Source organism: Bos indicus x Bos taurus, chromosome 7 (assembly GCF_003369695.1).
Source record: "Bos indicus x Bos taurus breed Angus x Brahman F1 hybrid chromosome 7, Bos_hybrid_MaternalHap_v2.0, whole genome shotgun sequence".
Lineage (NCBI taxonomy): Eukaryota > Metazoa > Chordata > Mammalia > Artiodactyla > Bovidae > Bos > Bos indicus x Bos taurus.
Window position 1 is genome coordinate 40823504 of NC_040082.1, and position 16810 is coordinate 40840313.

At 39.1% G+C, this 16810-nt stretch overlaps 1 long non-coding RNA gene across 1 annotated transcript in view; it reads right to left on the minus strand.

The window, feature by feature from the left end:
• LOC113895090 overlaps nt 1–14669 on the minus strand; it is a 134846-nt gene extending 120177 nt beyond the window's left edge. The window contains exon 1 of the long non-coding RNA XR_003511754.1: nt 14626–14669. This is a non-coding gene — a long non-coding RNA (uncharacterized LOC113895090). The remainder of the gene's footprint in view (nt 1–14625) is intronic.
• Nucleotides 14670–16810: the final 2141 nt, after the last annotated feature.

The following is a 16810-nucleotide window of genomic DNA, read 5'->3' on the forward strand; positions in this document are numbered from 1 at the left end:
CCCCGCCCCCCCACCCTTGAGAAAGTTTATGTAGCCATTGCTTTTGCAGCTGTCATGAAGCCTACACTGGCTGGTGAGCTTTGTCCTGCTCAAGAGGCTGGATACTCTCAGCTGTTGGTACCCAATTTGGGAGCGTCTTTATGCTCACCTAATTGTTGGTGGGAGACACTAACATCCTAAAAGCCTGACTTCTAAGGTTCTCTGCTTCTACTGTTTTTTTTTTTTTTTTTTAATGAACGAAATGGCCTGTCTTTTACACTGACTATGGTTTTTCTTGTGGAAATAGTCTGGTATCCCTCCTTACAACCACTGAAAATCAACCGTTCTAATCAGCAAAAACAACTCCACTCCATGAATCACCCTTCTCTCTCATTAATTCTTCTTTAAGTCCTTCTTCTATCAGTTCCTCAGATCCCTAGCTACAAAGCTTTGCGATGCCTGGGCAAACCAACACATTACCTAGAGATGGACAATGAAGTTAGGTGTTCCAGAGTTAGTGCCAGCCTGGCCTCTGAAGCTGAGCTTATAGCTTCATTATGCTTTACAGGCAGAGGAACCTGTGTTTAGAAGGGTGGCAAATGTTTCCCTCAAAGCTCTTCCCTATCTGCATTTGAGGAGAAGCTTGGTACGATTACCCAGGTAACTGCTCTAGGGTCCTTCCTTAGCGGAGTGCAAGGACTGAGAAAATGGTCTGGCTAGCTATAAAATTCAAACTGTGTGTCAAAAGGTGACCTTATTAAATATTCTTTGTGGAAAAAGAGAGATGAAACCCTTCATGACCAGTTTTCCATGGGCAATCAACTTGTGTTACCATGCACCAAAATCTATAGTATATATAGAAAGTCACTCAGTCATGTCCGACTCTTTGCAACCCCATAGACTATGCAGACCATGGAATTCTCCAGGCCAAAATATTGGAGTGGGCATCAATTCCCTGCTCCAAGGGATCTTCCCAACGCAGGGATCGAACCCAGGTCTCCTGCATGGCAGGCGGATTCTTTAGCAGCTGAGCTACAAAGTTGGGAAGGCTCAAAAAATTTTATTGAGAGGCTAAAACCAGGGAAATTGTTTTCCTCATTTAAGAACAATAGTAGCCCATTTTACTTTTCCCTCTGTTTACTTTTCCCTCCTTCTATTTACTTTGATCCAATTAAGTGTATACTGAATACTTACCATCCTATGTGTTGTCAGAAAAACACAAAAGAAATACATAACACACAGTGAACCCAAGGATCTTTTCATCTTTGCAGGAGATAAAAGTAGGCTGAGGTTAAATGCTCTGTTTCACCATCTTCCCCTTGACCAGACTAACAAATACTTGTTCACACAAACTCTGGGCCATAATTCATTCAACATTTATTGAGCATTTACTCTATACTATATACCAAGCTATAAATAGTATGTGCGTGACAAAAAGATAAGTGAGCAATCACTTATCTCTATGGGTTTACTGTAGAATAAAGGAGACATAAGATACTTACAAATAATTCCATGGCTCTTCATACTATGGCATTTACATGAATAAAACCCAGAAGAGTTTAATTCAAATCTTCATCATTTTAATACAGTCTAAGCTACCAATTCTACTGTACACTGAAACCACAATTTGTTTAAAATATGTAAAGGTCCATTTAAGCACACATCTGCTTTAGACAATACTTAATAAACTGGTATTTTAAAACTTGCAGTAATTCAAAATACTGTTAGCAGAATGTTTAGCAGAAGGTACACTTGGATAACTAACTAGAAATAATGTGATTTCAAGGTTTCTAAGACACCTGAGGGGACTTGAAAACTGTTCTGAGTTGATTAACCATTGCAATCATGTTACATCACTGCCTTAAACAGCACATTGTTTCAAGAAACTCTTCCTTCCTAGATTAAATTTACAAAGAAATAACCCCTTCAATACTTTAATAAACTTTAGCTTGGCCTCTAGTTACATAATCCCTAATACTGACTTGCAGAAATAATATTCACTATTATATCTAAAACTTTTGAGCCCTTGCAGAAAGTCTCAGATATTGGGCTATAAGTGCTATAAGGACATCGTATCACTGACCATCACAACAACCCTGTTAGATAAGTTGTCTTATTAGTTCTATTTACAGATGAAAAATTGAAGCCAAAGGTCCCACAGCTTGTGAAGACTGAATTCAGAGTTCATACTTTTGAAAGTGAAAGTTGTTCAGTCGTATCTGACTCTTTGTGACCCCATGTTCTATACAGTCCCTGGAATTCTCCAGGCCAGAATACTGGAGTGGGTAGCCATTCCCTTCTCCAGGGGATCTTCCCAACCCAGGGATTGAACCCAGGTCTCCCGCATTGCAGGCAGATTCTTTACCAGCTGAGCCACCAGGGAAACCTAAGAATACGGGAGTGGGTAGCCTATCTCTTCTCCAGCGGATCTTCCCAACCCAGGAATCGAACTAGGGTCTCCTGGATTGTGGGCAGATTCTTTACCAACTGAGCTATCAGGGAATTTTAAATGAATCCAAAAATCAATGAACTTGTGTCACACCTATGCCATTCAGGGTTAAAATAAGTAAGTAGGTTGGCACAAGTCCCAGAAATATCCACCAGCACAGAGGGAACAAGTGTGATTTTTTTCCCTACCAATTTCCTTTCAACCTTCTGATTTCTAGTGGGACCGTTTTTGCTCTCAGACTCCTGTTCTTTTGCCTGCCCTCCAATCAAAGATGCTCAAGTGGCCAGATCCACTTAAAATATAGAAAATGTTCCTTCCTCTTGCTTCAGGTGCTTGTCTGTATGAGGCATCTCTGGGATGCTTCACAAAGAGGGAGCTCAGAGAATGGTGTATAATTCCCATCACTACAATTAAATTATTAATTTTTTTATCAATTAATTGGATGAGGATTGGTGGGAAAGACAGGCCCCAGCTCAGCAGAGCTCTACTGGGTGCTAGATGAAACAAGAAATCTGCCCGGGTGAGATGGGTAGAGGGGAAGAGAAGCCACAATAGTAATAAAAGTGAGAATCCCCTGGCTTCAGGAGAGGGAGAGCAAACCAGCTCCCAGGAGGAGAGATGCGGAACCATTCAGATTTCTCCAGGGGGGACTTGATGAAATCAGCCCTCCAGGTCTTGTAAAAAGAGACTACCACTTGCCCAGGAGTCGCTTTTCTTAATTCTCTTGCATACTGAGGAAGATCAAATCCCAGAGAAGAGAGGCTTCAAGCCTCCTTTTAACAGATGGAATGTATTCTTATTCAGAGTACTGTTCTTTAAAAAAATGAAAATAGCTCGTATTTTCTAGGTATATAAATAAATAACATTCATTATAAAAAATAAACTATTTAGAACATATTTTTCAAAAATTTTTTCTATTTACATGAAACTCCACTACCAAGACAGCAACGTTTAACAATTTAGGGAGCATCATTCCATACATTTCTTTTTGCTGATAGGGAGGTAGGGAAGAGCTACAAATAACCAGTTATTTGTTTATTAAAAAGATATTTACCAAATACCCACTCTGTGCCCAGGATCATAACTACATGTGCTTTTCTAAACCTTTTTTATTATTCAATAATATGATGAGAACTTATTTTTTATGTCAATAGAGATCTGTGTAATCATTTTGAATCATTTCATCATGTTTCACCAAAATTCCAGGGATGGGTCTTTAAGGTTTTCCAACTTCTTGCTATCAAAAATAATGCAACAAGAATTCTTTCAGTGTTTCTTTGATTCTGTCTTTCAGATAAAATAAAATTCCCTGAAAATTCAAAACAGCTTACATTCATATAATTCTTCACTACTCAAGTTGCTGTCATATTTACAACATGGCAATAAAGAGACTGGTTTCTGTAAAACTCACATCAGAATTGGTCTCACTATTTCACAGTTACATCACATACTTCTGGCTTTCCCTAATAAATCTGAGAGAGTAAGGTTTTGACAGATGAGGAAACTGAATCACAAAATATATGTGTGTGCGAACAGGAGGGTGAGAGACACCTAAAGACAATTCTCTGAAACTAGAAACCAAGTATCTCAACACCAGAGTGAAGTATAGCACATGTGTGTCCAATATACCAAAGAAGGCTCTAGTAGCCTCACAGACCCTTCTAGATAAAGGATCCTTGAGGGTGGACATTATCCTGTCTTACTCACCAGTGTACTTCCAGAACCTAGCTTGCAGCTTGAGATACGGTAGGTACTCAATAAACAGTTCTGGATTTAATGAACAAAACACAAAACAGGTCTTCCAGGACCACTGCAAACCATAGTCAACTTCCTACCCTCACGCCCACCTGGTGATAGAAACTGTGAAATAAAGCAAAGGAATCCATAGCTGATAATTACATATAGCTTTTATCTTACAACGAATTTCATGTTCTGAAGGAGCTGTGAATAGTAAGTCTCCTTCAAAGCAGTGTCAGATCCTTGAACTGAAGGACTTAAGCCAAGGGAAACTGATCAAACAGTAAACAGAAAAGAGAATTCTCTCAATGAGTGTTTTATTTTGCCCTTCCTGAAAATTTCCTCCCAGCTTCTATCAGCAAATTCCATTCATCTCCTCCATTTCTGCCCCTCCTTCTCAACCCATAATATTACCTCACCGTCTGCTGCTTTGTTAGAAATCTGTCTTGCGTGCTAATTTATATATACACACGCTGTGTATGTAAAGGAGCATTACCAAGTGGGTGGTTCTTGAAAATCAGCCATTCATCATGCATATTGATCACCAAGGTAGTACGGTATGAATCAGAGAGCAGCAATCATTAAATCAAAGATTTATACTAGTAAAAGAGCACCAAAGCAATTCGTCAATTCCATACCACCCTCAGTGATTAATTAGGTTGCAACCTGACAGCCTGGAAGCTGGTTCACAATTAACACTATTACAGTTAGAGGTTGGTTGTTTATTTATTTTTTTTCCCCTTCCCTTAAGGAATAAAAAAGGGAAGGCATTAGTCTTTTGGGTTTATGGCATTCTGTACTTTTCCTTCATTGCTTTTACCACAGTTGGTAAATAGTTATCATTGGATTATATGCTTAAATTCTCTTTTAATCTCTTAGATCCCCAAAACTTAAGAGCCTGTAGCACACAGTAGGTGCTCAATCAATGTATGTTGAACAAATGAAGTTTTAAGTAGATGCTTCTGATTCTTTGAGTACAGATGTAGCATCACTTATAATGGAGCTTCTTATGTTCCCCTTGGGTCCTATCCTTTAAAAAGTTCAACTCAATCTTTTTAGACTGGAGAACACTCTGGAAAATTGTTTGACAGCATTGACTAAAGACAAAACATGCATTCCTATAACCCGGCAATTCTAATCCTGGGTATGTACAACAGAAATGTGAACAAATGTTCAAAAGACATGTACAGGAATGTTCACAGAAGCACTGTAATTAATAGCCTAAACTAGAAACAGTCGACTATTCATCAACAGAAAATGAATAAATAAGTCACGGTCTGGTCATACAGTGAAAACTACACAACAGTGAGGATGAACCAACTACAGCCTCATTCAACAACATGGATAAATTTCACACCTCTATGCTGATAGAATGAAACCAGACACAAGGAACTACATGCTGCATGATTCTATTTATACGAAGTTCAAAACCAGGCAAAACTGATTTGTGGCATCAGAAGTTAGGACAATGATTGCCTTTGAAGGCTTAGTATGTGGGAAACGGCATGAAGGAGGCCTCTGAGTGCTGGTTACACAGTAAGTTCACTTTGTGAAAATTCGTAACCTTTTCTGTTGCCTCACTTGGGGATAATAAATAGAGCTATATGATTTACTGTCCTTTCCTATAACAGATGATAGTTCAACCAAAATTAATTTTTAAAAAACAAGTTAATTTTTTCTCTGTGTGATAGAAGAGTGATAAACATCTTCATGAATACCCCAGGCCCAGATCCAAATTTCAGAAACTATCTCTTGGTGGGATTCCAAAGAAGGAGATATTGTTTCAAATACAGGATTAAAATTACAAGTTCTTCAGGGTCCTTTCCAATCCTAAAGTTCTACGATAAGTAACCTTTTGAAAATTGATGGAGAATTCAATGGCCATGGATTTCTTGTGCTAACCTTGGACATTCTCAGAAGAGGGAAATGAGACAGTTAGAGGAGAACTCTTTCTGACTTACATTCAGGAGTCTGCATCACCTCTTATAATTTCCTCCTGCAATACTTGAAAAGCAAGTAGGGGCCTCCTGTAAGTCAGGGGGGGGGGGGGTAGAAGAAATGGATATGGTAAAGAAATGCTGTGGGTTTTGGAAATTCAGAAATTTCTGACAATTCCTAGAATAAGACCAGAAAACTAAACCCTAAATTTGTTTAAAGCCCTCCAGTTTCTGAAGGCCTCCTATACACCAGGCCCTTGGTTTATGTACTTTTTACATATTGTTTCATTTAATACTCAAAAAACCTCTTTGAGACCAGCACAGATTCCCTTCTACTATAGACAGGGTGAGTCATTTTCACTGTCTGAAACTCAGATTCTAATCTATACAATTGGGAATAAAATACAATGCCCATACAGGAGTGGTTATGAGAATAAGTTCTGGAAAAAGTTTCGCAGGGTAGAAAACCAAACTGAGCAACTTGCTAGGTGTGTAACCTTAATAAAATATTTAACTGTTCTCTGCTTCAGGTTTCTCATCTAGAAAATGAGATTGCTGATAGTATCTACTTCACATGATCATTATGAGAAGTACATGACATTTAGAACCAACCATGCATAGCACAGAGTAAGTTATCAATGGCAGGTATTTATTAATATTTATTTTATTATATACATGTATATACTTTACAGGAGTGCTGTACAACCACCAAATATTACATATTCAATTAGCCTAATTTTTAGTAAACCAAATTAACAGTAATGCTTCTCTACTAGTTTAGGATCTATTGGGGATATTTTAGTCTAGATCCCTGAAATATAGAAGAAATACTCCAAATTTTTGAAAGTAAGATCACATTGTTCTTGCTCACTTTTGTATCCCTGAGACCAACCACAATGCCTGGCATATCATAAGCACCCCAGAAATATTTGATAAATGGTTTATTAAATACTTCCATAGTATACCTACTTTATCTCCCCACTTTGTACTCATCCAGAAGAGAGCCAGTTGTTTTCAGTAATTTTCTGTTAACAGTAATAACCACAGATATGCTCTAATGTTTTTTAAAAGGAACTATTTTATAAGATAAATATGTCTTTTCAGAAGAACTTACTATGTATTTTCAGTATATCAAAATCTGACTTACCCCTGCCTGCTTTTCAAAAATTGCTCATCCTCATATGATACAATAAGAGACTTTCATCCTTAGTACATAAACCTCAAATCTATTCATCTGTTCATTCATTTATTCACCAAGTGTACATTAAGCACCTTGTATCTGTCTTTAGTAATCTCAGTTGCAAATTATAGAAAACTCAAACAGCTTTAATAAGAAGGGAACTTATGGCACATAATAGAAGTCCACAGGAAGCTGTGCAGGTTTCTTATTTGGTTTGATTCAGCGGCTCATTATGTCATTAAGGACCCAGATACTTGCATCTGTCTACCTTGTCATCTTTGATGCTGGCTTCACTCAAACTGGTAGTCTGACAACTACAGTTGTTGTAGGGTATGGCCAACCCTATTGGTTATCTATCCAACAGTCATACTCTCTCCCACTTCTCTCTCCAAGAGAAGCCCAGTTTTATTCAAGTATCAAATAGTATATTTCATCTTCCTTATGACCAACCTAAATAGCATATTGAAAAGCAGAGATATTACTTTGCCAACAAAGGTCCGTCTAGTCAAGGCTATCGTTTTTCCTGTGGTCATGTATGGATGTGAGAGTTGGACTGTGAAGAAGGCTGAGTGCCGAAGAATTGATGCTTTTGCACTGTGGTGTTGGATAAGACTCTTGAGAGTCCCTTGGACTGCAAGGAGATCCAACCAGTCCATTCTGAAGGAGATCAGCCCTGGGATTTCTTTGGAAGGAATGATGCTGAAGCTGAAACTCCAGTACTTTGGCCACCTCATGCAAAGAGTTGACTCACTGGAAAAGACCCTGATGCTGGGAGGGATTGGGGGCAGGAGGAGAAGGGAACGACAGAGGATGAGATGGCTGGATGGCATCACTGACTCGATGGACGTGAGTCTGAGTGAACTCCGGGAGTTGGTGATGGACAGGGAGGCCTGGCATGCTGCGATTCATGGGTTCTCAAAGAGCTGGACACGACTGAGTGACTGAACTGAACTGAAGTGTAGATGTTAATTATCTAAGCCAATTATGGTCATTTCTTTCATCTACCCACAACTGTTTGAAGAATGTACGTGCAACAATTCTTGGCAACATAAGAGGAAGTCAGCTTTGGCCCTTCTAGGAATGTTTCCCACACAAGTCAGGAACTTGCCACCTTTCCTGCCTCTGGACACTCTTGCCTCTCCCGTGTGAGGATTCCTAGAGCTGCTACTATCATCTTGTCAGCACAAAGAAAGCTACCAACACACAGTAGAGAATGATGCAAGGAATCTTGCACCCCTGGGATTAACCAACCCTGTAACCATCCTACCTCTGAAACTCTTATGTGAATGGTTATAAAATAAACATGTATTCTTTAAGCTGATTTTAGTTGGGTCTTTGAGAAAGTTATAAAACACTGTGAGACATGCATAGTTATCACAACACAAACATAGCTACTTCTAAAGGAAAGAAAAAGATAATCTCTGAGAATTTCCCTTAAAATAGAAGAAAACTGACGCAGATACCTAACTTCTCTTCCTCCCCCGACATCCTCTCAATTCTAATTGGCCAGTATCAGATCATATGCCCACTGTTGAACCAATCCCAGGATAGAAAAATTGGATTGCTAAACCTAATCAGGCCCACCCTTGGGATCTGGAATTGGGATCAGCTGTGTTTAATTGGCCACATGGGGCAGGGTGACTGCAGGAATAGAACTGAGTTCTGTTGGGAAGAAGAGGTCGGCTAATAGATATTAATCTTCAGTATCCTGCTTACTACCATATGCATGACATGTACTAGACTTGGGACTCCCCAATAATCGGAAATGTTTAGCACAGCTGTACTTCAGTAATCAAAGTCTGCATCTTTCTTGAGACCCCTGTGTTTGGAAAATCTTTTAAATCTCAGCCAAGTCATCAGATCTCTAACAACTCTGCTAGGGCTCAGGTCCAAATGTGGAATTTGCTAACAGATTTCATCTAAAGAAAGGTTGGAGTAGGTTTCTCCCTACCTCCCACTAGTTGTGTGGAGCTGTAGAAACCATTCTTAAGCACACTGGTGTATATCAGGAATATTAACTTACTCCCAGGCACATTTCTAATATTCTCATTTCTGATCAAATTTTTCTGAATCTAAGTTCTCAGACTTCCAGGAGCCTAGAAAACCATTCCCCAAATTGGAAAGAGCTTCTCTCTTTGGGGCAGTATTTGTAGTGGTTAAGAATGGATTCAGATCCCTGATCCACCAACTAGGTGGTCCTTGAGCAAGTTACTTAACTTCTCAATGTCTTGATTTCCTCAACCATAAAATGTAAATGATAACCATAGTTCCTAAATCATAGGGGTGTAGAAAGCATTAGTCAGTGCATGGAAATGCTAAGCACAGTACCTGTAAAATAAAATGTCATCTTAATAAGTGTTCCTTGTGTTTCTCCATCTCCAAGTCTTCCCTCTTAGTGCATCATCATAGAGGTGTAACATCACAATTAAAGCTAACTGATGAACCTTTCTGGTTGGGTGTTGTCAGTCAATCAAATAGCTTGAATTTTTTCTCCATTTGATTAGACAAATTCACTATTTGGTATAATAGTTAACTTGATCAAGTAAATGAAAAAAATAAAGCAATATTTATACAATAATTATCTTTACTCTTGAGCTTCCTCAGACATCCTAAGACTGAACCTTTCTGGACCAGTCCTTTGGAGCCAAGGGTGGCTTCATCCCCTTCAAGCTGCATTCCTGGATTTTAGTCAGTTCCTCTCCACAGCCTCAGAAAGCCTGAGTTCCGAGAGTGCCTTAGGGACTCAACTTCATTGACTCACAAAATCAAAATATACAAATCCCCCTTTAAACCTTGATCTATAACTGGGAGAATATTGCCTCTCCACTGCATTAAGGCCGGCCCTATTACCTTACGGAATTACCCACAGTGGCAGAAATCCATTCACCTGATCCACTGACACCCTGGGGGCAGCTCAGATAGCATAAAGCCAATTGATAGATGTATATTTGATATATATTTTATGCCTGGAATTTATGTCTTCTGCATGTTTCATTTGCTATTCTGACTCACTTTATGCCACAGGAGAGCTAGGAAAATTTTGAGAGGGACCAAGAAAGAAATGGCATAGAAGAACAGGGTGGAAATCAAAACAGCCATTTTTCTTTCTAATCTAAGCCCTTAAACCTGAGATCCTGATAGCTCTAAAAGCAAAGAGGAAGTACTCCCTCCCTTCCTCCTCCCAGGAAGGGATGATGAGAAGGAAAGGAGCTAAAGCTGGTAGAAGAGAAGAATCCTGCAAAGTAGCAGCTGAACCAGGGCCCCACTACAGTGTGTGTGGTAGGGAGACCAGTGGTAGTGATAAAGACATAAGCAGTAATAGAACTCAAGTTATGCATTTTAATCTACAGTTATCAAAATTCTACCACATAGTTGAGCTCACTTCACTCTCAAGGTAGTCAATACTGGTATTTTCAGCTCGATGTTACTGATATTCCAGAGAGGAGAATGGCTTATGGCAAAACTGGGATTCAAATTCAGCCTTCTATCTCTCTAGTGTATGTACAACTTTTATAAGGCTTCTTCGTAAGCTTCTGTATATATAGAGAGAATTCATCATTATGCACATTATTCAAAGGCCTACCATGTGTCCTGTCTTTTCCAAATGCTTAAGTTTTAAAAAAGAATTTATACCAATTTATAATAGTAGCTCACATACACATACATGCTGCTGCTAAGTCGCCTCAGTCCTGTCCGACTCTGTGTGACCCCACAGACGGCAGCCCACCAGGCTCCGCTGTCCCTGGGATTCTCCAGGCAAGAACACTGGAGTGGGTTGCCATTTCCTTCTCCAATGCATGAAAGTGGCAAGTGAAAGTGAAGTCGCTCAGTCGTGTCCGACTCTTAGCAACCCCATAGACTGCAGCCCACCAGGCTCCTCCGTCCATGGGATTTTCCAGGCAAGAGTACTGGAGTGGGGTGCCATTGCCTTCTCCAATACACATACATACAAACACACAAATTCAATTCTCACAGTAACCCTGTGAAAGTAATACAAGGGAGTCTGACTCCAGGAACTGTACTCTTACACACTCTGCCATACGGTTTTTCCCTATTATTTCATGAGTGGAGAAATGGAAGTCTACCTCTAAAAGATAAAGTTGGCAATAAGACCAGGTTTCCTATTGGCTCAAGACTTGACATATTAAGGATGGGGCCAAAGTAGAGACATCAACTGAACCCAGTCCCCTTAATTAATTTCCTCTATTCTAATGGCTAAACTGCTCCATCGACATTGTTTATCGTGGGTGACAACCATTCATTTCACTTCACCAAGTAATTACTGACCACAAAGCTCTATGCCAGCCCCTCCTACTTCAGTGTGAACAAAATAGACACGGTCCTCATCCTCACAGAGCTTTCAGCCTGAAGAGTAAAGCAGATACTAAACTAGTAACAATGAAGAGTGAAAGCAATGAGGCAGCCAGTCTTTTTCATAGATTCTCCATAGGAGAAGACTGAAGAAGTCATGTAGTCTGACCCATTCAAAGCAGAAGTCTCCTCTATAGATGGTCACACAGCCTCTGCTAGAATACTCAAGGCCAGAAAGCTCCCACTTCCAACAGCAGCACATTCTAATTTAATCCTAAAGTTTTTGTACTGAGTCTATCTTAGGCCCCATAATATACGCTGTTGTTCCAAATACTGTCTTCTGCAGCCCATAGAACAGGATCTAACCCTTTTCAACACATCAGTCCTTCAACAGATTTGAGGACAGTTATCAAGTGGCCTGACCTTTTCCTCTTTTTGAGACTAAACGGTTTCTCTTCCCCTCAAACATGATTCTTAGGCCATGGCCTTCCAAACTCTTCCCTACTAGGTAGCACGCTGGGTGCTATCAAGTTTGCCAATGGTTCAGGTTAAAAAAAAACTGAAATGAATACTTTAAATGTAACCTGACCAATAGGGTGAAGTAGAACTATGGTCTACCTTGGATAGGATGTTGTTCTCCTATTAATTCCTGCATTCACTGTTTTAATACTGATCACACAAATTGTCACACGTTGTACTCAGGTAATTGCCCACATTTTTAAAGAGAAAGCTATCAAAGTCAGGTCCCCTCCAAACCTCTACTACTTCAGGCAACAGATATATTTTTTAATCTACATGCAGGACTTTACCGTTGCCCTTTTTAAACTTAATTTACCTTCTTGGTGAAACTCAGATGACATTGACATCTTTGTTGAATAACTGTCTTAGCTTCACAAAAATGATTTTCCTAAGAATCTATCAAGACTTAGCACTTGAGTTGAATAGGATTCTACTGTAACTAAAAATCCTTTCTCTGAAGCTCCTTAGTCCCTTTACCACTAGCTTTAGGGTCTGTGTCTCAGACTCCAACCTTTCTGTTCACCTGCTCCTTCTCCACTATCCCAAATTCCTCTCTCCTTTCTTATGAAAATAATTTAGTTCACCTCCAGTTCCAATCAATTAATTTACTATCTCAATGTACACAGAAAATAAAATTTAAAATTTCTTTTTATGTAACAGGCCTACCCTCCTTAGAAGAAAATATATGTACATAGATGATAATCATTATTCAGAAAGTACTTACTGAACTCATACTATAGGTCAGGCACTGAGCTCCTGGAAGGATGCAGTGATGTGTAATATCAGACATGGTCCATGACTTCATGCCACTTACCAAATAGTAGAGAAGAAGATGACATTAACTACACATAGTCAATGTAAATTACAGACCTAACAAAGCACTGGGAAGATAAGACAGTTCCATGTAATTAGAGGATTTAGTGTAGTCAGAGGGTCAGGAAGGGGCTCTCTTAAGAAGTGGTAAATAAGCTAAGAAACAAGAAAAAGGGGTGGACAAGCATATTCATTGTTACTTACAATGTTGAAAAATGGAAATGACAAATCAATGGCTCTATAAGGGAACAATGCTGCTGCTAAGTCGCGTCAGTCGTGTCCGACTCTGTGCGACCCCAGGGACGGCAGCCCACCCGGCTCCCCCGTCCTGGGATTCTCCAGGCAAGAACACTGGAGTGGGTTGCCATTTCCTTCTCCAATGCATGAAAGTGAAAAATGGCATTAATTTGTGGTATAGCCACATGATAGACTACTTGGAAACCATTAAGAACTAAATTTTTGATAAAAGATGAAACATGCAAACCAACCTAACTTTAAAAATAGTAGCATGAAAAACCCTAAAAATCTTAACAATGAGAATCCAGCAGTACATTATGCAAATTGATTCATTCCAGGAATTCAAAAGTATTTCAATCTTAGAAAATCCATTAATGAAATTCATCAAATAAATAAGTCAAAGGAGAAAAAATATGATTACCAAGAAAACTGTCAAAAGTTTTTAATAATATTCAAATATATGTCTTGCTTTAAAAAAATTTACTTCTTGAAAAGGACATATGTATCCTCCCTCAAAATTAAGAATTATGCTAACTATTGAAACACTAGAAGCATCCTCACTAAAGTCAACAATATGACTTGAGGTTTTTCTTTTACATTTGTTATTTAACACTGTTCTGAAAGTACCAATTAGTGCATATAAAAATCAACAATAAGTGATACAACTATTAGAAAATGAACTAGCAATTATTTGCATATGATATGATTATACACTTGGGAAACACGGAAGAACAAAAAAAGTAGAAACAAGCATTCATGAAATGGCAGTTACAAACACAAAAATCAATACTATTCTTACAACTTACAGATTATAGAAGGAAAAATTCCATTCACACAAGTAAAAAACAATTAAGGCTAAAACTTTAAATAAATTAACAAAAATTGAGTGTAATATATATAAAAAATAAAATTACTGAGAGGTACAAATAAATAATGAAGAGACATAACTTGTTCCTGGATAAAAAGATTCAGTATTATAGAAATACCCATTCTCCTCCAAAAATCTAAAAATAATCAATGTAATTCCAGTGAAATTTGACCAATAATTATAAAAGTCACCTCTGGGAGGCTATTCACAAACAAATGAAAACATCCCAGAAAAATCTGGGGAAAAATATTAACGAGGAATGATTTGTCTTATGTATCATAAAGCTATTGTAACTTGAAATTGTTCTTCCTAAAATAAAAAATATACTCACAGAAGGAAGGACGTAAATAGTAAAATCTAATGCTTTAGAAGAGAGGACAAACCAATAAACAAATAAAATCTGGTCTTTGAAGAAATCAACAAACCACTAGCTTACTTAATTTAAAAAAAAAAAACAAAAAACAAAAAAGGAGAAAGCACAAACATCCAAATAAGAAAGGTAACAGTAAACTGAAATACACCATTAGAAAATACTTGGTATAATTCTGTGTAATAAATTGAAAACCTAAATAATGAATAATTTTAATACCATCACCAAACTGATTCCAGTAGACCAAAGTTTGAACACACCAGTTTCCTACGAGACAAAAAGTAAGTTATCAAAGACCTACTATGAAACAGCAAACAAAGTGTCAGGCCTAAAAGATTTCATGCAGAAATCAGACCTTCAAAGAAGATATAATCCCAGGGCTACCCAACCTGTTCCAGAGAGTAGAAAAAGAAGGAAACCTTCCCAATTCCCTTTGTAAGTGTAACACTGATACTGAATCTGGTAAGTAAATAAGTGTTAGTTGCTCAGTCATGCCCGACCCTTTGCGACCCCATGGACTGCAGCCCACAGGCTCCTCTGTCCATGAGATTTTCCAGGCAAGGATACTGGAGTGGGTTGCCATTTCTTTCTCCAGGGGATCTTCCCAACCCCGGGATTGAACCCGGGTCTCCTGCACTGCAGGCAGATTCTTTACCGACTGAGCTACAAGGGAAGCCAAAAAAACTACAGACCAATTTCACTTATAAACATGGAAGCAAAAATAAATATAATATTAGCAAACAATCAATTAGCCAATTAGAATAAGTTCCAGCCATGCAGGGAGTGCTCAATCTATGGAGATTTATTAATATAATTCACTGTGCTAATAAATCAAAGGAGATCATACAAACCATGTACACTGGGAAAGCATTTGACAAAATTCAAATTTTTGTGAACTTTGTAAGAATGTGAATATTAAAAGAATCAGTCCAGGAACCAGAGGAAACACTGGCATTTCTGATTGCTTGAGGACAAAGCACACTGACTCAGGCAGACAAAAGTAGCCGTGGCAGTCAAACACACTGCATGTAGGCCACTCCCAGGTGGGTCCGGGGTGTCTGGGCAGGATATGGCACTCTGCCTCCTGCCCCCTGCCATGTTAGAGAACAAACTGTGATTGTAAACCATCACTTTCATAGACTACTACGTTACAAAATGCAACAGAAAACAGACCTTTAGAATGGAGAAATCTAGCTAGGTATTTTTTATGTGAGTCATCTAATTTAATCCTCCTCACCACCACCCAAGAAAAAGGTTAGATTCATTTCTATTTCATAGACAAAAATTCGAGGAGCAGATATGCTTAGTAGTGTACTCAGAGACTGGGTTTCTAAAACTGTTTTAGACTTAGCCATCCCTTTTAATTGTCTCATCAGGGATCTTGACTGGCCAAATCCAAAAGTAAGCCAGAGGGCAGGGGAAGGAGTGGTGGATGTGACTGGTATCTGTCAGCCTCCTAGGCTCAGAACAGAGTGAAAGAGTAAGGTACACACCCAGAGGGGCCAATGCCAGATAACAGCCATATCCCACTTGTTAACATGAAGAATAAGAGAGTCCCTGTTACATAAGTTGTTCAAAGGTTAAGACGCTGCATGCAAATATCTCAGCAACTTTTTGGCACTGATAGAACTCTCAACAAATATTAGCTATGTCATTAGTGTGTATTGGTTCGGTTCAGTCCAGTTGCTCAGTCGTGTTCGACTCTTTGCGACCCCATGGACTGCGGCACACCAGGCCTCCCTGTCCATTGCCAACTCCCAGAGTTTACTGAAACTCCATTGAGTCAATGATGCCATCCAACCGTCTCATCCTCTGTGGTCCCCTTCTCCTCCCGCCTTCAATCTTTCCCAGCATCAGGGTCTTTTCAAATGAGTCAGTTCTTCGCATCAGGTAGCCAAATTATTGGAGTTTTAGCTTCAGCATCAGTCCTTCCAATGAATATTCAGGACTGATTTCCTCCAGGATGGACTGGTTGGATTGACTGGTATTGGTAAAATAACCTGAATTATATAAACTTCATTTTCAAAATTTAGCTTTTATCAGATCAGATCAGTCACTCAGTCGTGTCCGACTCTTTGCGACCTCATGAATAGCAGCACACCAGGCCTCCCTATCCATCGCCAACTCCCGGAGTTCACTGAGACTCACGTCCATCGAGTCAGCAATGCCATCCAGCCATCTCATCCTCTGTCGTCCCCTTCTCCCTCTGCCCCAAATCCCTCCCAGCATCAGAGTCTTTTCCAATGAGTCAACTCTTCGCATGAGGTGGCCAAAGTACTGGAGTTTCAGCCTTAGCATCATTTTTAAACTTTAAGAACAAAGAGCAGCCGAGAAAAAGACACAGCTGGTTCCATCCACCAATATCCCCTGGAAACTGGTTAAATATCACAAACAAACATCTGGGCAAAGA